The sequence below is a fragment of the Sorex araneus genome, chromosome 11, assembly GCF_027595985.1.
Source record: "Sorex araneus isolate mSorAra2 chromosome 11, mSorAra2.pri, whole genome shotgun sequence".
In the NCBI taxonomy this organism is placed as follows: Eukaryota; Metazoa; Chordata; class Mammalia; order Eulipotyphla; family Soricidae; genus Sorex; species Sorex araneus.
The window spans coordinates 6261019-6273779 of NC_073312.1; positions in this window are offsets into that span (position 1 = coordinate 6261019).

Below are 12761 nucleotides of genomic sequence, written 5' to 3' on the forward strand. Positions count from 1 at the left end.
GGAATCGAACCCGGGTTGGCCGCTTGCAAGGCAAACGCCCTACCCGCTGTGCTATGGCTCCAGCCCCAAGTCCCCTTGTGTCTTTGCCGGGCTCGTCCCTTCTCCTGGTGGAAATCCCCTCCAAGACACCCTCTCCTTGCAAAGGGCTGTCCTTCGTGAATAGCCGTTAGCACCCATTCCCTTCCCCCTGTTTAAATTCTTCTCGGTGGGGCTGAGAGAGAGTATGGGCATTAGGGCACGTGACCCGCGTGTGTCCACCTAATTTGATTCCCAGCACCCCCGGACCCAAACATCGCCGGAGCAGCCCTGGAGACCGACAAACCTCCACATTCACCGGGATTTGCTTTTGGCTTTTGTTTATTGTCTTGTCCCCAGGCCAAAGGGGAGTGGATCTTACTCCACACGGTGCGTCCACGGCCAGGGCGGTGCCCAGAGTCTGCTGAGCAGAGCTGAAGCAGGACAATTTCCAGTACAAATTTCTCTCTCCAACCAGGTCACTGAGCCCCGTGGGAAGGTTGAATGAAGAGCATTTCAAACAGACTGACCTTCTCTGTCTTGTTTTGGGGTCACTCCCAGCGGTGCCCAGGGGTCTCTCCTGGCTCTGCACTCAGGAATTACTCTTGGTGGTGCTCGGGGGACCCTAAGGGATGCCAGGGATCAACCCTAGGTGAGCTGTGTGCAGGGCAAACGCCCTCCCCGCTGTACTCTCTCTCCAGCCCTGGCCTCCTTTTTTGGATTCCAAGAAAGGGTCACTGTAAAGCTGAGGCATAAGTGAAGAAAGTTTCCCTCTCTGGAATCAATGCAATAAAAAAACACAGGAAGGGAAGCGATGTTGGCACCGGGCTGAGATCTGGTGTGCAGACAGGGATGGAACATGCCAGAAGAAAAGGAAGGAGGTGGGTACAGCCACGGGTAGGGGGAAAGGGTGGGAGAGCTGGAGATTACTCCGTAGCTTCACCTGCTGCTCAGAGTGTAGCCCCCCCCCCCCCGCCATGCTGGACCACATGTCCTCAGGAACACTTCCCAACCTTCAACACACTCTTGAATCACTTTGGACACATCTAGATTCCGACACCTCCAGGCCATCGCCTCCTTTGTCTAGTACAATTGGTGAGATCGCCGGCAGAGGAACCCAGGTGTGTGGGACCCGGGGCTGAGATCTCCAAGACTGCTTGGGTTGGGGCTGGGCCTCTTCCGCCCAGATTCCCCATTTTCCAGTAGCTAGGCAGTCACACCCAGGGACTGCCCCCAGTGCCGTGTAATCCCATCAACAGCCAACATCCAGAAACTATAAAACCAAGCTCCCAGAAGCTTGCAGGAGAGTGATTTGGTCTGGGGCGGGGGGGAGGGGGGCAGGGGGACTTGCTTTGCGGCCGCGCGACATCTTTTAGCCTCGTTCTCCCTCTGGGAGAACCAGGAAACTCTACCGAGAGTTTCCTGCCCCCATGGGAGAGTCTCACAAACTCCCTTATGGCGTATTCATGTGCCAAAACCAGTAACAATGATGGGTCTCATTCCCCTGACCCTGAAAGAGCCTCCAATGCAGCATCATTGGGAAGGACAAATAAAGAGAGGCTTCTAAAATCTCAGGGCTAGGACAGATGGAGACATTACTGAGACCACTCGGGAAATCGACGATCAACAGAATGATGATGATGATGATGATGATGATGATGATGATGATGATGATGATGATGATGATGATGATGGTGGTGGTGGTCAGATCGCCTAGGAACTTAAGTATCATCATGAAAATCATGAAATAATAAAATAAACTCTATCACGGGAGAGAGTTTCCTTGGGCCAGGGACGGTGAGTTGTGTTTATGGGGGAAAGCATCCTAGCACGAGAGACAGTTGAGGACAGAAGGGAACACTGCACCTGTGACCTGATCTCAAACAGTTACCGTCTGGGAGAAACCGAGCAGTAACGCTTCTCTAAGTTGGAAACCGTTTCAAAATATGGGAAATAAAAACAAGGGAGCTGGAGCGATAGTACAGTGGGGAGGGCATCCGCCTTGCACGCAGCTGACCCATGTTGGATCCCCGGCATCCTATAGGACCCCCCGCACACCGCCAGGAGTAATTCCTGAGTGTAGAGCCAGGAGGAACCTCTGAGCATCGCTGGGTGTGACTCCCCGCCAAAAAAGAAAAACCAAAAAAGCAATCGTCACTCCCTCTTCCCATGGCTCTGCTGGCATAGGGAGGCCTGGCACACACCCTCTCGCTGTGACAGGCCAGCAAGGGTGGGGGGCGCTCTCTCAGGATGCTGCTGGACCCACTGGCCAGGGAGGACCTACACCTTTCTACCTGCAACGGGGTTGGGGTGTAGCATCCTGCCCTTGAGGGTGGCTGGAGCACAGGGGCTGCGGTGTGGCTTCAGGAAATCCCTCACCGCGCCGGGAAACCCCCGACAGCAACGCTTTGCCGGGGCAACCTCACAGCCTGGGCTCGAACTCACAGCCGGCTTGCTCCCAAGACGGACGCTCAGCACCGGCGCCCCCTGCTGGCTCGCCCAGAAACTTCCCTGAATGAGGCTCCTCAAGCTCCTAGACCCAATCACACTCGAGGAATGGATGAGGGGTGCATGGCCCAGATGGGTCGAAATCTGGATTTGTAACGGGCCGCCCCCAGTGATTCCAACGTGCTCCTGAGGTCACGTGGCCCAACGTGATAAAGTCTGGGCGAGTGGGAGGATCCAGCTAGTGTGCCCAGTTGGACTGGCATGAGGTGGGGAGCAGAGGGCACGTGGGTGGCTTGGTTTTGTTTTTTAATTCGAGACTTAAATGCAGATGGGAGGCGGGCGGGGTGAGAGGTTGAGAGCACGGGCCGTGCGGGGCGGAAGCATCTAACAGCGTCCTGTCTTGAGCACAGGGGCTGCCCTGTGGCATCAGGAAATCGCTCCCTGCCTGGAACTGTTTGTTTCTATTTCACTTTCCCACATCTCTCCCTTGACCATCAGCGGCGTTTGCCATTAAGGCTGCTCTCGAGACAGACGGCCACCGTGGGCTTCAACCCTTAGGTTGACCGGCGACTCCTAGGTCCTTACAACAGTTACTTGCATTTTTAATTTTTTTTTTTTTTTTTGCTTTTTGGGTCACACCCGGCAATGTACAGGGATTACTCCTGGCTCTGTGCTCAGGAATCAGCCCTGGCGGTGCTCAGGGGACCCTATGGGATGCTAGGAATTGAACCCAGGTCGGCCACAGGCAAGGCAAACGCCCTACCCACTGTGCTATGGCTCCAGCCCCAATTATTATTATTATTTTTTTGATGGCGGATTTGGACAGACTGTTGAGCAGTGCACATTAAAAGTTGATGCCTTTTAAAATGAAATTTCTTCTGAAATAATGAAAGGAACTCGGCGCTGAAGCAGTACGGTGGAATCATCTCTCGCTCTCCTTAATTTCTCAATTTAAATCACTTATGAGAATTGCTTTTCACATTTCTGGATGTCATAGACTATCAAATAAGAGGTAGTGTTATCTATTATTTATTGGACTTCATAACTCACTGCTGAATAATGTAGTAGTACTTTCTCTTTGTCCCATTCGCGCCCTGGGGCAACAGCGCACTGGACTTTCTCTGCGTTGAAACTGCATCACCCGATTAGCGCAGACAGTTTTCTACTCAAACTGCACCAAAGTCGGTGCTTCCTTTGCTGCCCCTGTTGAAAGGAGAGCCTGCACCCTTCTGGAACCTTCCGGAACCTTCCCTAACCTTCCCCTCTGCTGTGGTTACCTACCCTGCCTCTGGGATTGGATCCAGAAGGCAGGCTCAGTGAACGCTACGCTCAGTTTCTCCTCTGGCGCTTTTGGGGATCAGGGAGATAGCTCAGGACTGAGCAGATGCTTTGCATGCTGGAAGGAGGCTGTGATTCAATCCTCAGTATGGCCTGGGTAACCCCTGGACACAGAGCAGAGAGTAGGCCCTGAGCAGTACCTAGGTAATTCCCCCCACCCCCCGCCCCCCGCCCAAGAAAGGCGGGGAGAGAATGAAGAAACTTTTGCATCATTGTCTAGAGCTGGGTAGCTTAGGAAGAAGAGAGTCTTCAGATGTGGAATGTTTTCACCTTATCACCAAACTTTATTTTTTTAATTAAAAACATATTATTATTATTATTATTTTTGCTTTTTGGGTCACACCCAGTGATGCTCAGGGATTCCTCCTGGCTCTGCACTCAGGAATTACTCCTGGAGGTGCTCATGAGGCCATATGGGATGCTGGGGCTCAAACCCAGGTCGGCGGTGTGCAAGGCAAATGCCCTACCCGCTGTGCTATCGCTCCAGCCCCATCATCACCAAGCTTGATGGGGACTCAGTCTCATCCACCAGCTTTTCAGAGGACCCCACTGAAGTCCACCTTCGCCCCTTCTCTGTTGTGCCCCAATGTTGCCAGCTCACCACCCGCTGTCGGTGACGGGTTCTTGCTTCCTGTCTCTCGCCCCACGAGGTTGCTGCTGGCCGTAATTCATAGCAGCAGGAAATTTTTGTTTAAAGTTTTGTTTTCGGCCTAAACCCAGTGGTGCTCAGGGCTTCCTCCTGGTTCTGCACTCAGGGATCACTCCTGGTGGGGCTCAAGGACCATACGGGATGCTGGGGGTTGAACCTGGGCTGGGAGAATGCAAGGCAAGTACCTTCTCCACTGTCCCCTCCGTCCAGCCCCAGCAGTACGGCCTGTATTCCGTCTTGCCCAACTCTCTCACCTGGTAAAGTTGGCAGTGGGTGGATACGTCCTAGTTGGCGACTGTGTGTGCATACCCCATCTGGTCGCGCCATGCCCTGGCCACCCCCAAGGTCTCCTGCACAGCTGGGGAAAAGCTGTCTATTCATTCTGCAGCCAGATGGGCCATACAAGTCCCAGTGAGCGGAGAATCTGGTGCTTCCTTCCAGGACAGCCTTCGGAGGGTCTAGCTGCACACACTTGTGGTATTTCCCCCTTCGAACAAGGTAGTTCCTGAACACGGAGCAGCAGGCTCTGTCCTCTTCCCACCTACCATCTCAGCTTAGTTCCCTGTCTCTGCCCTCTGAGCCAAAATTCCGCCTTGCTCCCCATCCTTGTCTTCCCGGCAGTTAACACTGCAGAGACCACAGACCCATTGTCTGAATTTCTTTCTTTTTTTTTTAAACTTAATACTTTATTTAAACACCATGATTTACAAAGTTATTCACAATACAGTTGTTTCAGGCATTCAATGTTCCGGTCCCACCTCCAGCATGCCCTTCCCTCCAGCAGGGTCCCTGTTCCCCGCTCCCCCCAGCCCTGCCCCTTTAACAGGCGCAAGATAATTTATATCGGTTGTTACAATACATCTCTCATAGTGGTGTGACCAAAGTCCTTGTCTGAGGGTTTACTGAGCCAGGTGGTGTGAGCTGAGCCTGCTGTGTCCCGGGCTTCGCTCCCTGTGCCTAGTGGGCTTCTGTGAGGCTTTCCTATCTAGTTGGCTGCGCCCCTCCCACTGGGCTGTCCGTCCGTGCTGGGATTTAGGAGATGCTGTGCCACATATGCGGCCGCACGTTCCAGGAACTGCGGAACTGGGACTCTCCAGCGACTTGGTGTCTCTTGAGACTAGGTGTGGAGCTGCGAAGCTGGCCTGTGTATAAGCTGCAGGAGGTGGGGACTTAACACCCCCTCTCATCGTGAGAAGGCCCCAGGGGGCTTGCCTGGGACAATTCAGCAGCAATGAAATTAGTCTGTCTGTCTTTCATTGCTGGAGGCCCTGGGCCTTTTCAGAAGGGGGGCAGTGTTGGGCTAGTCTAGAACCTACTCTAACTTGACGTTCTGGAGGGCAGCAAGTAAGAGCTGTGTGTCAACCACCAGATGGCTTCATGGGTGCGTCTCTTTAGTCACAGGGCCCCTGGGCAGGTCTTGGCAGGCCCGCTCTTAAATGGAACGAGCAGCAGAAAGTCCAGGTCCAACAGGAGCCCCAGAACGGCAATTACACCAACCCTGATAACAGCGATCTGGGCTTTTATATTAGTGTCCCTGCCCCTTAGCTGTCCCTGCCCCCACCTGGCAACACCCTACGTACATTGGAGTCGGTGAACTCGGCCAATCGGATTATTCTTGTAAATGAGGGGCCAGTTGGAAGTCCTGAGTACCTGGCCCCTCCCTTTGCTCCTCCTAACAGAGGGGCTGTGCCTATTGTCTTCGGGACAGAACTGCCTCCATCTTATCCCTTAGTGGCTGCCATTGGCCGCATTGGAGGACGAATGGAGACATTACTGAGACCGCTCGAGAAATTCGACGATCAACGGGATGATGGTGATGATGATGATGATGATGATGGTGATGATGATGATGATGATGGTGATGATGATGATGATGATGATGATGATGATGATGATGATGATGAGTGGCTGCCAAGGTGAAATCAACAAACACAGACTAAGAAATGACAGAGCCGGACAAGGGGCAGATTTTTCTTAACGGTTCCTGTAGTCAAGAGCAGAGGAAAAGCCTGCCAGTGAGACTGTTGGGAGTTTTCACTCATTCCCATCTTTTCCTGGAAAGCAGCAGATGTGCAACTCAGAGATCTCCCTGCTGTTCCTGTGGGGTCGTGGGTGAGGGAACAGGGCAGGTGATTGTCTTTCAGACCCTAGCGTGGCAAAAGAGCCTCACGCATGAGCGAAGTCCCACGGAACCCAGGTAATGCGGAACTTTGTGATCTTGGACTCTGGATTCAACAGGACCCGGGAGCAGAGATCCTCTGCCCGCTTCCCCCAGTCTCCGGCCACCCAGGGGTCACCCCCATAAACCACCTCCTGCCAGCGCCAGATAATCTCCTCACTGGTTGCTCTCCAGAACTCACGGCTGCTTCTCCCGGAAGGGAGCATAAATTGAGGCTCCCATAACCATGCCACCGGACTCCGCACCAGGCTGTTTCCACTTGGGGCACCCCAGAGGAGGGCGGGTGAGAGCCCTTCCCGCCCAAGGGACCCAGCCCCGGCAGCCGACCTCCACTACCCAACAGCCGCCATGCTCCAGGCCGCTTTCCACACGCTTGGGCAGAGCCTCACACACGAGTGAACATATTCCTGGACTGTACAGCCACATGACTCATCATAAGACACTTCCTACCCATTTTCTATAAAATCATAGAGGCATATGTATATGCCTCTTGGAGAGCCCGGCAAGCTACCGAGAGTATCCCGCCCATACGGCAGAGCCTGGCAAGCTCCCCATGGCGTATTCATATACCAAAACCAGTAACAATGAGAGGTCTCGTTCCCCTGACCCTGAAGAGCCTCCAATCGTTGGGAAAGACGAGTAAGGAGAGGCTGGGATGAGGGGAGATGTTACTGGCGCCCACTTGAGTAGATCAATGATGGAATACAGGGTGACAGTGATACAGTGATACAGCATGGCAAACAAAATGCTAATACCCTTGTTCAGCCTCAGGTGTACGCAGCCAGGTCCAAAATTCCCAGCACCCGCTGGGACCTGATCTTGAGGGACCCCCCTGTGCCTGGCTGGGTTCCCTGCAGGGATGCTCTAGGTCAGTGACAAACTTTGGGTCCCACCTGAGAACTTACTCGTGCCCCGTTTGGCTTAGACAAGAGTCAACAACCACGGCAGCCTGGAGGACCCCCAAGGACCCGGGGGCCCCGTTCTCTCCCTCTGTCCCCCTCTAGTTCCTTCAGGACACCTTTCTCCTCTGCGTGGCGTGTAAGTCGGGACGCCAGGCACCCCCTGATGCCCACGCTTCATTTTCCCGTTGGTCACAGGCATACATTACTAGGGAAGGGACCCAGGCCTTGACCTCGGGGGAGAGGGTGGAGTCGGCTCATCAGAGCCTCTGACCGGGCTGTTGTCAGCTTCGCCGGCGAGTCTTGGGTGACCAACCCCGGGGATCACTCTCCCGTGCCAGGCACACGTCCTGCTTGCAGGCTCCATCAGGTGGCACAAATTTGGGACTCGTGTTCTTTTGGTATCAGAAAATCTATGTCTAGTTGGAAGGAAAACTCTCTAGGACTGGAGTGGTAGTATAGCAGGCAGAGTGTTTGCCTTGCACGAGGCAAGAACACCACACAGCCCCTACACACACACACACACACACACACACACACACACACACACACACACACACACACATGCCTGAGCCTGTCAGGAGTGATCCCTGAGCACAGAGCCAGGAGTAACCCTGCACTCCTTTGGCTTTGGCTCCAAAGCTAAAGCAAAACAAAACAAAAATCTCCGAGTGAGTAAGAGAGAAACGTGTCTCGGGGGTGATTTTGTCTCCACGTAAGAGAACACGAGTGAGCCGTGGCTTAAGCGAGAAGGGCGGTTATCATTTCCCGGAACAGTGTGAATGAAGGAAGGAAGGGCATTGGCCCTGCAACGTGGTGACATGGTCAAGGGCCTGCACTCAGGTCATGTGACCCTGTTACCTTGCTCCCCCAGGGCCCCGATGGCTGCTCCCGGCCGAGCAGCACTGTGGTCTTGACGGCATAAGCCTCAGGAGGAGCGCTGCCCCCACTGTCTATGGTTACGGGGAGAGAACGTTTCCCAGCTTGATTCTGGGTGTCTCTTTAGTCCCCTTGAAAGCCACCAGGCTATTCCATGACGTAGGCACAGGGGAATCTGGATGGGAAGGGGATCAGCAGGCACTGTCTTGTGTGTGTGTGTGTGTGTGTGTGTGTGTGTGTGTGTGTGTGTGTGTGTGTGTTGAGGGGGGGTGTTTCACACCCAGCGATGCTCAGGGGTTACTCCTGGCTCCGCACTCAGAAATCACTCCTGGCAGTGCTCAGGGGACCACATGGGATGCTGGGGATCAAACCCCAGTCGGCGGTGTGCAAGGCAAGTGCGCTCGCCGCTCTGCTGCTACTGCTCTGGCCCCCTCATCAGGTATGGTCTCAACCTGATGCTGGAACGTGGGCTCTGAGAACAGAGAAGGCAGGGCAAACCCAAATTCCAGACAGACCTGGTTCCAGCATCCCCTGCAGGGGGGGAGGCACGTGACCAGATACGGCCAATAGGCAGAAGTGACAGGTGCCCGCTTTGGGCTGAGGTCGAGGAACCAGTACACTCATCCAACGCAGTACTCCTACACCTCCACTTTCCCATGGAAAACTGGGACTCTGTGGGTGAAGGCACTGCATTGGGGTTTCTGTTGTGCTTCTCTCTGTGGAACCTCTGGGCCCTATACCCATAATTAGCCTGGCTGGCTTCCATTTGTACCCAGTCCTGTCTCAAATCCATTTCCACCTTTTTTTGATCCTGCTCTGCCCGGATAAAGATCTGGAGATGGCATCACCTGGGTTCTCCGGCCCTCTGGTTCACCGTTTGCCTTAGCCAAGGGCAGGCCGATGCAGGGCAAGATCACTGACAGACACCAGGCACTTTGACCTTTTTTTCTGGCACAATTCAACCCTTCCACCACCTCTTTCCCTGGCAGGGCTCAACTGTCCGGAGGGCCACAGTCCCAGCCTGGCGACCTCTCCCAAGGCTTCACCCTCATGGTGCTCTGGTGGCTTCTTCCTTTGGCCCTTCAGGCCCGGGGGTGGATAGACCTTGCTTCTCCTGAGGTTCTGTCGACACTGTCTTCCTCCATCTGCCCTTCGGCTGTGTGTGTGCTTCATCACAGAGATTCACACCTGTTTCCTTCTTTTTTTTGGGGGGGGTCACACCCGGCGATGCTCAGGGGTTACTCCTGGCTCTGCACTCAGGAATTACTCCTGGCGATGCTGGGGATCGAACCTGGGTCGGCCGCGTGCAAGGTAAACGCCCTCCCCGCTGTGCTATCGCTCCAGCCCCCACACCTGTTTCCTTCTAAGAGTATGACACTAGTTCTTCCATTTCGATCTGGCCCATTTTGAGTTCAGTTTTGTATATATTGTGAATATGTCCAACTTCGAACTTTTGCTCACGGATAGCTACTTCCCCTAGAGCTTTTGTCGTGAAGGCTCTTCTCTCCCACTGGATTCTCGGGGCACCTTGGTAGGAAATAACGGGGCTTCTTTCCGGATTTGTAATTCAATTTCATGGAGCTACGCGCTTTTCTTTCTTGAGAGCATCCCAAAATCTTAACTCTTACAGTTTGGTAGTAAGTCTTGCTATGGAGAAGCGGAAGTCCTGCCAACTTTGTGTTTCTTTTTCAAGACTTTTTTTTTTTTTTACTGTTCTGTATTTTTCCCTTGGATTTTAGGATCATCCCTGTCATGTCCAGCCCCGGGGGGTGGAGGCCAACTCAGCATCACCGTCATCTGTCACCAGCTGTGCTGGACATAGTAATGGCCCTTTCACATTCACCGAGGAGCTGCTGAAATGAACTAACCATCCCACAGACTTCTGTCTAGAGCTCGGAGTGCGTTTCCATGAAGAAGAAAGCTAAACACCCCAGTTACAGAACCTTGGGCCGCAGAGATAACAACAGCATCACCGAATACTTGGGGCTCTTCCAGTCAGAACCAGCGCGGTGGAGCGCAAAGGCACGAAGTTCAGAGGAAGCTCATTACGGCCCTCTCCTTCCCGGGTTACCGAAGTTCAAGTGCCTGAGGGAAGCCCGCGGGGTCTTGTTGGGGAGGAAGTTGGTAGTTAAAAGCCTGACTCGGTTGCCCTAAAGAGTTCCTAGCCTGCCAGGTGCTTTGCCCTGAGGTACGTTCCCACGGGTGTTCCCACGGGGTGATCCCGTAGGGTGTCAGGGTGAGGGGTCAAAGCCAGTCCTTGTCCTAGGTGGCTACTCGCTGGCCGGGCACCTCGCCAGTGGGGCAAGAACAGAAACAGGGACCTTCTCGGGACCTCTTGTGTTTCATCCAGAGGGGCCACCGCTCACCTGTCATAGGCCGGAGCTGGGTGACGGGTCTGGTCCAGTCCCCGGGGAGGAGGGTGGGATTGCACCAGCCTTTGGGCCCAGCGACACCGTGCCAAGCTGCCCAAGTGCAGCTTTTTCTGGCCAGCCCAGGGTACCCAGTGGGATTTGGGTAGAGCCCTGCAGAAACTTCTATTTTTTTTGTTTGTTTGGGGGTCACTTGGTTGTGTGCAGGGCTGACTCCTGGCTCTGTGCTCAGGGATCACTCCAGCAAGGCCAGGGGAGCCCATAGGGTGCGGCGGGGAGGGTAGAACTATATGGGTCATATTGAACCCCCTGTACCATCTCTCTGGCCTTAAAACTTGAACATTTTTTTTTCTTTTTTGGGTCACACCCGGCGATGCTCAGGGGTTACTCCTGGCTTTGCACTCAGGAATCACTCCTGGCGGTGCTCAGGGGACCACATGGGATGCTAGGAATCAACCCGGGTTGGCCGTGTGCAAGGCAAACGCTCTACCCGTTGTGCTATTGCTCCAGCCCAAAACTGGAACATTTTTAAAGGACTCCTAATATAGTTCCATCTTCCCTGGACCCTTCCTAAGGTACTTTAGCGTTTTGTGGTTCCAGGGACCGGGGAATCAGCTGGTGCCAGGGTGGGATATCGGCTTTGCGTTGCATGTCAGACGTGCAGTTACCACGCAAAGCAGTGGAGTCTGGGCTGCAGTGATCCTGCAGCAAGCAGGGGCTTAGCCTTGCACACGGCCAACCCAGACTCAATCCCCGGCACCCCATTTGGTCCCCTGAACCCACCAAGAGTAACTCCTGCGGGGCTGGAGCGATAGCACAGCGGGTAAGGCGTTTGCCTTGCACGCGGCCGACCCGGGTTCGATTCCCAGCGTCCCATATGGTCCCCTGAGCACCGCCAGGGGTCATTCCTGAGTGTAGAGCCAGGAATGACCCCTGAGCATTGCCGGGTGTGACCCAAAAAGCAAAAAAAAAAAAAAAGAGTAACTCCTGAGTGCGGAGTCAGGGTAACTCCTGAGCACTGCCTGGTGTGGCCCAAACACAAAAAAACAGGAGGTGGATTCCCTGACCCGGCCAGTGTTTAGGGTGCGGTGGGGAGGGAGGAGGCACCATCTGGGACAGTGTATCCACCTCCCTGCCCGACCCACCCAGTCACCCCTGGAGTCCCTGGGATGGTCAGAACTGGCGGGGCGGGGTGTATGCCCCCCTGTGGCATGCACTCGGGGGGAACTGTGGACCCCGGAGGAGTGGGGAAGCTCTCAGTGCAGGGAGAGGAAAGTCAGCCTCAACCCAGACCCGGGTCCTGGGAACCACAGCACAGCGCAGAGAAGGGGGAAAGGATCCCAGGAGTAGGTGGGCAGTGACGTACGGGGGGTGGGAGGGAGGAGAGGGAGAGAGAGACAGAGACAGAGAGACACAGAGAGACAGAGACAGAGAGAAACAGAGAGACAGAAAGAAAGGGAGAGAGAGAGAGAGGGAGAGAGAGACACTGACAGGGATAGAGAGAGAGGGAAACAGAGACAGAGACAGAGACAGAGAGAGGGATAGAGAGAGAGGGAAACAGAGACAGACAGACAGAGACAGAGAGAGGGATATAGAGAGGGGGAAACAGAGACAGACAGAAACAAAGAGAGACAGAGACAGAGACAGAGACAGAGATGGGCAGAGAGACACACAGTCACGCAGACCCAGCTTCTCCCAAAGAGAGCCCCCGAGAGTGATTTCTCAGACCGAGAGGCCAGTGAGCCTGCAGGACAGAGACCCCCGCGTGGCCCGCGGCAGGCCTGGGGGTGCTGTGCTGTGAGCAGAGGACAGGGTGCGCTTTGGGGCCTTGAAGCTCTTGCCCCCTTCCCGCGGCTGCTCCTTTTCTGCGGGATTCACGCTCCTCTGGATGGGGCCTTCCTGCCTTTAGGCTACTTTTTTGGGGGGCGGGGGCCATGCCCACCGGTGTTCAGGGGGTATTCTTGGCTCTGTGCCCAGGGATTGTT